Raw genomic sequence first — 10,448 nt, forward strand, 5'->3', positions numbered from 1 at the left:
TCTTCTCTTTGTATGATTTGTATACAAGAAAACAGCCGGTGAGAAATGGATCGATTTTGGTATTAAAAATCTCAAACTAGTATTCAAATACATTAGCATATTATACAGGAGTATTTAAATGAACGTAATAATATCGCATGTGTCATTCCCTGAATTATGTTTTTTGAAATTTGGTATTCGAGCTCCAAACCACTAAGAATCTGTCGATTGTGTCCCCCCGTTTGTGCCCTAATGCTTGGACAACTGTCTCACTTGACAACTGCCCGAAATGCTATTCCCAGCAGACCTAATGTTGTCTCGGAGTAAAACATAAAAGAGCAAATCGCTCTCTCTCTCCCACTTTCAAACAGCAGTTCTAAAAGTGGATTCAGATATCTTTTTAATTCCCTAAATTCCAGATCTGTATCGAATTTTGGACATGATCTATTGGCAACATAATGTCCCTTGAAAGTGATTACTACTCTACGTGGACGCTAAACACAGAATTTGTCATATTACGGGAACAAATGAAAAAGTGGAAAGGAAAGTGTTCATACTATTGTCTTCAGAGCGTTGTACAAACCCAACAGTTTTGCTTTGTTGGATTCATGTCTTATTTGTAAGTTACACGTGCCGGCGTCCTGGCATAGGGGTAGCGCGTCTTCTCTGGGCTCTCCCGGGTTCGAGTCCCGGTTCAGGCATGGTTGTTCTTCTTCTGTGTTCTATCTGTGAGGTGTGTCAATGTGCCCCCTGTAAAAAGGGGTTGTGCAAGCGAATGCGACCCATGAAGTAGCTAAGTCATACTCTTGGTCCTAGTTGGGGCAACTGAAAAAACAAGAGACGCTCACTCGGCCTAAATCGCTGACAGATAATTGTCAGCAGGCTTGTAAAGTGTCATATGTCGCAACAATGTTACACGTGGTCACCAGAAGACAAATCTTATAAGTGAGAACCGTTGTCGGATTCCGAGAAAGAAATGGGTCAACATTCTGCTTTCACCATTTCTATATCACACCAGTTTTAAGATGCTTGACCTCCAAAGACAGATTTATAACATACCTGACTACATAAAAGATGAATCTACAGTAGCCCTCTCTCGATGTTACAAATCTCGAACCTGGATTCAAACCAATCTCAGATTAAACAGAACTTAAATGGTTTGAAAAAGTGTCAAAATGAAAATGCTATCATCCCCAAACGCGTTTGTATTATTCATTCAGAATACAAATAGTTCATAGTTTTGGGATATTTCAGTTTAGCACAAATATTCTATAGAATACTATATTTGTTATTTCTCTATAAATTTTAATAGGAATTTTTGCAAATTTAATTTTAAAAATTCTTTTTGTTTAGCAATGTTCCAAAAAAGAGTTCGAATTCAGTGATAATTTCCTACTTTTGTTTCTTGAAATTATTTCTTCCCTTCTCTGTAAGCTGCACCTGGCTTTACAAAACGCATTAATGTATGCGTTAAATTTAGACTAAGTCTTTTTCTAATAATTGCGTCGTTTCTGACTTCAAGTCAAATGTCGCTGTGCAAACAGAAAGGAATGTGTAATCGTCTCTTTACTCCACAAATTTTAGTCATATGCAGGTGTGTTACTGGAAACTAATCTGAAATATACATCGTATCACGATGGTTATGACCCTGAAGAACCTTATATTGCGAAATGAAAACACTGATTAGAAATAGAAAAAAAATCAAAACAAAAGTTCGACACACATGCTTCGCTTGTCCTGAACTGTTCAGCTGTAACTCGAGATATCTTAATTTACAACTATTGGAGGATTAATTACTATTCTTGGAAGTTTCAGATTAAAATGACCTTGATTTAAAACATGATTACATTGATGAAAACGTACAGTCTGGATAAATTGTCCCTGTCAAAGTTATCGACGCGTTGCAAAATTGGATGGAAAGCTCGCGCAGATAATCAATTTGTCGATTAGTCCAAATGAAATGTATCATGCTACTTAATGTACAACACCAGATGAAGCTTGTGAGTGAACTGAAATCTTCAAATCCATAGGCTTTTTTAAAGGTTTTGCTGTTAAATAAATTACTGTATTAAAATATAAATGACCAGAAACTGTTAAAGTTTCTAAAATAATCAGCTGACAAACTGACCGTTGACGAACTTTTTATCTATTTTACATCTATATAGCGTTCCTGGTGATTTCGAAAACTAAAGGTATGCTAGCGAATACAGAGATGAACTGCCAAATCAAATTATACTGACAGTAAAATTGCTTGAAGAATTTTAAGACTGAAAAGGAAGGATAAAATCTTGCAACACGCACAATATGCTTTATATTCCTCCGTTAAAAAAAAGGATAAGCAATAGGATTTATCACAAAAGACTTCAAAGCTTGAAATAGATGAAAAGTTGTCACTGTGATCGCATGTATCAAACAAGTTTTAGTCAAATAGAAAAACATTTAGGACTCCCATTTCAAGACATTTTTCTCTTTTTCTAAGTCTTAAAAGAGCTAGTTTGTAGTCTCTTTGAGTAACCCATGAGGTAAGCTTTTTTTTCCACGTTAATAATGCAGTTATGTGATATAATATAAATTACAAAACGAAATAATGAATTCCAGTATATTAATAGAATAGAAGTGCACCATAAAATATATCCCCATTCTAATTTCGGCACAATCTTAACATATTTTATGATTAAAAAGTAAATTTAAATGAACATTTTTGAACAATAATGATAGAAATTATAATCTAAATAATAGCATAAGATTAAATTATACAAATATTTTTTTTATATAATTTCCATTTTACAGTGGCAATCAAATTGTTTTGATTGTTTCATCATTACGAAAAAAAAAAAATATTTTTCTTATTGTCTGCCCAGTTTACCAAAAAGTTAAATAATATTATTACAAAAGGCAACGGAAAGTTCAAAATACATTACTCAGATATTTAAATTTTTAATAGCACTTTAGATGGTTCATGTACATAATGAGCAGAGCGGGTGAAAGGCTATTAAAATAGTATGACTTTAATAATGCTTGAAGGAGCTTTGTTCAGGGAATCATAAGGAATTTAATTGAAAGAAAATGGAATCACTATTCCTGGTTAATCAGCTGGTTACTAAAGACGGCAGTACAATAGATGCATTGATTTAATATCGTTCCGGTTGTAAGCTTCTTGTCGATATGACCCTGATGACTTCGTAAAATATATCGTATCTAAGAAGATAATCCACTGATTAATTATATTTAATATAATATATATGAGAATTGGATTGATAAAAGATATTTTGAAAGCTTATTTATTTATTTTTAATAACTCCTCTGTGCGGTGAGTGCATAAAGAAAAAAGGAAAGAAAATGCAGCAATCAACACCTCTAAAAGGCCAACGTCTCCTGGCCAACAAGAAACGCTGCAATCAGATAAGAGATTAAATATTGATTGCCATCACAACAAATAAAACAGCATTTTAAAATCGTTTTGTACCATCTGAGCGGAACAGGTTTTCACTCCCGCGAAGAAGAAATGGAAGTCTTTCTTTGCTGAAACCTTTTGCGAGCGAATATGGATACAATCTCATTTGGATTTTCCAAAAGTGATAGACAAATATTAAAAAAAAAAAAAAAAATCCAAGGAGTATCGCTGAAATTTAACTATCAATTGAAACCACAATGGATTTGTCACCTCTAACTGCATTTGAATCGGTTTCGATTCTATTAACGAAAAAATTCGTAGAACCGGGTAGGGGGCATATCAAAAGTCTTCAAATCTTCTTTCAAGAGTTGAAACTCCTTTTACATATTTTGGAACGATTCAGCGTCACGCAAATTAAGTCGTTGACGTAAGACTTTATTGGCCTATGCAGCTAAGAAAACAAGGTTTTGCTAGTAATTTAATTATTAATCAAACATTCTCAAAAGAATATTTTAGGTTTAAATAGAAGTTAAAAATGATTTTTTTTTTATAATTTTAAGTTCAAAGTTTCTTTTATTCTTCAATAATACTTTAAATGAGAATTTTTCTGAACATTGGGTCATAAAGATTTACCAAAGGCGAGCTGCATATTCTACAAAGTACTGCATTTAGTATGCTTTTTAAATCCAAAACAGAGTCCCAAAAATAAGGCAGCATATTAATACATACGAATTGTGATGTGACATGGAAAAATGAATAACAGCAATTTTATCGGTTAAGTTATTGGTTTGGTCATCCAAAACTAGTCACAACATTTGCTATCGGATATCAAATCAGATGACGGAGGAGGATAAGGGGGGGGGAGGGGGTTATATACTGTTTTTTTTTTCTTTTTTTCAGATCATTTTCTGCATTACTTTTTGAAATATTCAACTTAGATAAATAAAAAAATAAAAAAAATAGGCAGACCAGCCTATAAGGGTTTAAGTGCCTTATGCGAAAATATCTATAAATACTTTTCTATCTATCTAAACTCACAAACCGAAAAAAAAAAAAAAAAACTTTATTTTTAAAAAAATTGTTCCATGATTCAGAAAATACACAATTATGATAAAATTATAAAGGTACAGTACCAGGAAAAAGTAATGAAAATTAAGTTCGAAGTTATTACTGCATTTTAATTACTATGCCTGTAGGCATTTTCTGATGACCATTATTCTTTCTCTGCAACATAACTTTTACTAAAACGAGAAAAGAAATATTTTTTACTTTCTCGTACACGAATTATATAGAATTGTAATTCGGACAAATCTTCACATTTTACACATTCCTGAGTTCGAAATACACATTTTTGGAAAATGTGTCTGTTGCAAAGATAACTCAAAGATGCTTTGAGCTAGACGGGTGAAATTTGGTATATGGTCTTATCACCAAAGAATTCTATCAAATTTTGAGCAAAATCTATTGAGAGAAAGTCTATTTGTCCGGCTGCTCGAATATAAATTAACATGATAATTACAAAACAAAGAGAATTAGATGGACAAAATTCGGTACACAGATTTTTCATCTTAACTGTAGATATCTGTCAAATTTTGACCGAAATGAAAAAAGGGATTGACCGTCTGTCGGTCTGTACTTTCAGAAGCATGTAATCGCGGTAACTCAAAAACGCCATGACATGAATATATCAAATTTTGTTACTACAAGTGTCAAATTTATTTCAATCAGTTGGAAAGAACAACGTATACAATATAAATTCACCTTCATTAAAGTATACGAGAAAGTTTTGGAAGACCATACCCACTGTTTTTTTTAAATTTATTTATTTATTTTTATTTTATTTTTTTGTTTGTTTTTTCATATTTAACTTTTGTTGTTTTTGAAAATCGACCATTATAACGCCACATGAAATTGTAGAATAACTAGTTTTAGAATTCTAATCGGTCCAGAATTTCGAACAATTGGAAAATATCAGCATTTTTCGAAGACTTTTTTTTTTTTTCAAAATTGAATTATTTAAAAAGTAATGCACAAATCGATCTCAAAATATTAACAAATATTCTCTTCTATACACATATTTAAGTAAAACTATAAAATTTTCCTGAAATTGAAAATTTTTAAATTTACAATTTTTTTTACATTTACATCTGTTCTATTTAAGCTATCTTGACTTTTGACGGCTCATTTAACAAAGATAAATTTCCATATTTTTCCTATCAGATCAAAAGCCACTTATTATACCGCAAAAATCCAGTGTTATAGCTTTCCTACACCATCCCTCCTTATCTGGTTTGAAAGTCGGTGGCAGACATAGAAGCAAGTTTTGAATGACCTTTGGGTGACAGCAATTTAATCACCTATAAAATATCTGCTATGTATTTTATTCTACCATTTGATACTTTTCATGACAATACAATTTGACAGAATTGAAACAATTATGGTTAGGAAACATTTTTATAGCGAAGATTCAAATTATGAATAGATAAATAATTAACTAAACTATCCCATTATAGGAAATTTGCGAAATATGGGTATATTCACAGTATAAACATGCATGCTATTTTTGTTTCTATTAGTTCATACTTATATCTCTATCTTTTTTTAGGGCCGCGGTGGCCTGATGGTAATGTCTCGGCTTCGGAACCGGAGGATTTCAGGTTCGTGACCCGATTCCACCGAAGAACCGTAGTGTAAGGGGGTCTGTTGCACGTTAAATCCGTCATGACCAAACGTCCTCCCGCTGGTGTGGTGTGGAGAGGGGGGGGTGCCAGCTCAGGTGTCGTCCTCGTCATCTGACCGTGGTTCAAAAAACGAGGTCCGTCCCAAAACAGCCCAAGTGTTGCTTCAAACGGGACGTTAATATAACCTAACCTAACTTCTTTCTTTTTTTACGAATACGTTCATTTAACAATTTAAGCAGGTAACAAAATGTCTCATTTTTACCTGAAGTTGCGACTTTGTTGATTTTCCATGAGTGGTGAAATATGTATCGGGATGAAGACATTATGAAATGCCATTTCATGCAAAAATGCAGTATGGAAGATCCAAGGCTCTCCCAACTAGTTATTGTGATTCAAAGGATTTTTTTTTTAATTTTTTTATTTTCTGAAATTAAGAATTTCCAAATTCAATCATATGAATTCCGAATATATGATTCCTTTTCTTTTTTCCCAAATTTCTCAAGAACAAATACATGAATCTGCTATTTGGTATTTTGATAGAATGTGCAACCTACTTCGACATTAACAAAATGATTTTTGGGTAAGTAGTTAAATTTTATTTATTATTGTCATAAAAAAATAAAATATTTGGATAAAAAAATCACTTACATGATCCTGTAGGTGAAGATATAAAGAATATTTATTAAATAAGTGGACAACTTATCAAAATTCTATTTGTTCCATAAAACATTTTCTTTGTTAGCAGTTTACATTTCTATACATGGCAGTTCCGCATTCCTATTTAATATCTGAAAGGTTCATTGGAATCAATCATCACTGTCTTCATTAAAAGAGCTCATGCAAAGCAAAAAACAGCAACTCGAAAACTTTGTTAATTTTTTTTATTAATAATATTGGGGAACCGAAAAAGATGAACATTTTGTGAACTTTTCAATAACTGAACTGTGTAGGGCAATTTAATCTTTTTTTAATTTATAAAAACATCTTTTATGCATAAAAACTATTAATTCTTTCATAAAGAAGCATTTGAAAATACACCTGCAATCTTGAATATTACATTCTAAATGAGAATGAAGCGAAATGGTGCTGGATTTTAACTCCTCAATAATCTCAAGTTACTTTCAATAGGATCGTCATCACCCCTAGTTAAATGCCACCTTGGGGTAGCAAAAATTCTAAATAAACATTTCTGCTAAAGTGAAGTGATGATCGGTATAAAGGTTTGAATTCTTCTTATAAGACAAGAAATGATATTTCACAGTTTAAGACATTTGCAGCTCCTTTTCTCGTCCCTGGCCGAAAAAGTAACTGCCCCCCTCCATCCTCCCCCCAAAAAAAGCATTCATTCATAATAATGCCCTGTTGTATTTGCGATGCAGACAAACAAGATATGCTTTTGCAAAGACAGGAAACTCCTTTTAAATTTCACGTGGGAGGTAAGAAAGGTCGCCTCCAATAATCCGGTTCTTTATGCAAAAACTTTCAGATTTTTTTTTTTTTTTTCTCTCTCTCTTAAAAAACTTGCTTTATAATGTGCTCCATTCAGAAAATATCTTTTGGATTCCAAAAATTTAAGTAAAAACAAATTTCAGTAAGATGTACTCACTTTATTGCTATCTCTTAGCAAAACAACAGCAATAATAATAATAAAAGAACATCATAGTTTAATTGAAAACATTTACATTTTTTTTGAAAAAACTGGAAATTTCAAACTGGTGTTTTTTAAAAAAAATGAGAGAGCGCCTATTCTGTGTTAAGAAAAATAAAGCGTGATTTTATGCTGTCTGACTTTTTGATCTAATTGTAGAAGTAATGAGAAATTCAGAATTTATATTGTAAATTTTAAATGTAATCAGAGACTTTTATTATTTAAAATATCACATTTCATCTAAGAACTGAGAACAATTCATGCGTTGATTTTTAAATTATCCTTGCAGTTCAAGACTTGTCCAATAGTTCTCCTCGTAATTCTAAAACTCGTAGCTCGAATATTTTCAGACATCTATCAAAAAACAAAACCCCTATTGTTTCAAAATATCGATTCATAAATTTAAATAAATATAGAAGAATAAAATCTACTTTTAGAAATAAACAAAATTTTCTGCACTAAGAGTGATACTGATAATGTTAACTTTTGAAATATTTTATGAATAAGACACAAACTGAAGAATTGCCTTACATTTCTTAAACACTCCAAATCTGACTCTAAGAAAGCTAATCGAAAAAATAATAAATATTTTCACGTTGCATGGTGGGAAAAAAAAAAGAAAGAAAGAAATGTGAAAATATATAGGAGGCAGTAAAGAAATGTGTATCTCAAGATTCAAATAGGAATAACTACAAATTTAAAACTAGTTTGATACTTAATTCTTTTGCATTCGAAGAAGTGATAAGTTGCATAATTTTATAGATGTAAATATAAGGATTTTAAAACTTAGGAAACTAAAAATTACAGTTATTTTATTCGTTTTAATTCCTCCAAATTAATCTAATTACTTTTGCCATTGCATAGTTAAAAAAAATAATAATCGTGATGTAATAAGAGCGAGGAAATGTATCATTGAAAATGGCGAATCAGATTCTAGATAGGAATTCAAAAACTTAAAGCATTTATTAAGTTTAAAATGAATAATAATAAAGATACATGGTATAGAATTAGATTCGGTATTTTTAACTGTTAACAAATATTATTTTTTATGATATTTCACAAAATATTTGGTTTTTGAAATATATATCATATATTTTATCGTAATTACGAGTAAGTATAAATTTTTAAACAATTGAAGAAAGCATACATGAAGGTTATCGATAAAATTAATATATTACTTATTATTTAGATTATTATAATTACATTTATATATTATTTTTCCATGATCATTTTAAGCAACTTTGGGTAAATTATAAAATCTTTTTTGGAAAAGGCGAATTAAGCACTTATCTCAAAAGAGAGCACCAATAGGTCGAATGTGCGCAATTCTGCAAGGAACACTCCACGAGAAAGACGATCTGTTGGATGCTGTGCACCTGGGTAATGCCGTCATTGCGCTGGAGAAATGTATTGAAGAATATCAGTGATTCAGTTGCATACGAAATTTCAGATCTTTTTGGATCATGTCTTATCGAACTTAATACAACAGTTTAAATACTCCAAAGCGTAGATGTTTTATTATCTAAACCAGTTTCTTTGCAAAAATAGTGAAGCAAACAAGCTCCTGGTAAGGCTGCCAAGAGTTCCAGCCATGGAAGTTGACTCTTTTAAGTGGAGAAGGTCTGTTGCGACTGCAAACTAGTCGAATCATAGTCTCGTTAAGCTCAATGAAACAAATATATAATGCGGCACCATAAGCCTTTTCAGAAGCATCGCAAATGACATAGAGACTCATGCGAGAAGTAGCAGGAATTCCAATTCAGTGAGGGATATCTTGTATAGATATTTCAGATACCCATCTGTTAAAATTTGCGACGATGACCGATGGAAGAATTTCGTCCCAATGAACTCCATTGAGCCAGGTGGTTTGAAAAAGAATTTTTTCCAACCATTAATGCTGGTGCATAGAGGCCTATACAACTTTGATATAGTTTTAAAAAGTAAACGTTTTGTTGCAGAAACAGCAAACTGATCAACTTTTTCGTTTATGTCTGTATGAAACACGTCTGCCTAAGTATTCCAGCTAATACCTAATACTTGCGTATTGCTTTTAAACGTGATATCTTTTGTTCCCAAACAGCCTGTAGGTTCTTCGAGTTAGAACTCCATTTAGCCAAAGGTAAACTTATCTCTACTATTAAATCTTGCATTTCTTGGTTAAGAGTTGTTGCTTTCTCATCAGTATTTACTCCCATAACAAAGTCGTCTTTGGAAATATTATTTTCCAGGTGCTTAACTGCAGTAGGATGGATATCAGAGTGCATTATCTTTCTTCTTTCACTTTTCAACTCTCCTATCTTCATTTTTAGGCACGTGTCCTTCCAGTTAAGTACTATTTCCCCTCGAAGTTATTAAAGCTAATATTCTTCCCAAAATTCCATGCATCGATTTTTCTTAACTCCTTCATGTACAGTGACGAGTCTGAATCATGCATCAAATTACTAAATTTTTAATTTGCAATTAAATGAAAGTATTAAAAATTTTAAAGTGTAAAAGCACTTGAAAACGCATTATAACCTCAAGTGCTTTTATATTATTCTAGGGATTAAGATAATAATAATTGTCCCAGATAAGATCTGCCATCTAATTAGAAAGTTAAATAAATTCGGATATCAAGGGGTTTAACGTGTTATATACGATTATTCTATGTATAACTATTTTAATTATCATTTCATCAAGGCATCTTTATCCGAAGTCTATTAAAAATTTGGTAACACCTGCAATTATGTGAATTTTGCTACAAAGA

The sequence above is a fragment of the Argiope bruennichi genome, chromosome 6, assembly GCF_947563725.1.
Source record: "Argiope bruennichi chromosome 6, qqArgBrue1.1, whole genome shotgun sequence".
In the NCBI taxonomy this organism is placed as follows: domain Eukaryota; kingdom Metazoa; phylum Arthropoda; class Arachnida; order Araneae; family Araneidae; genus Argiope; species Argiope bruennichi.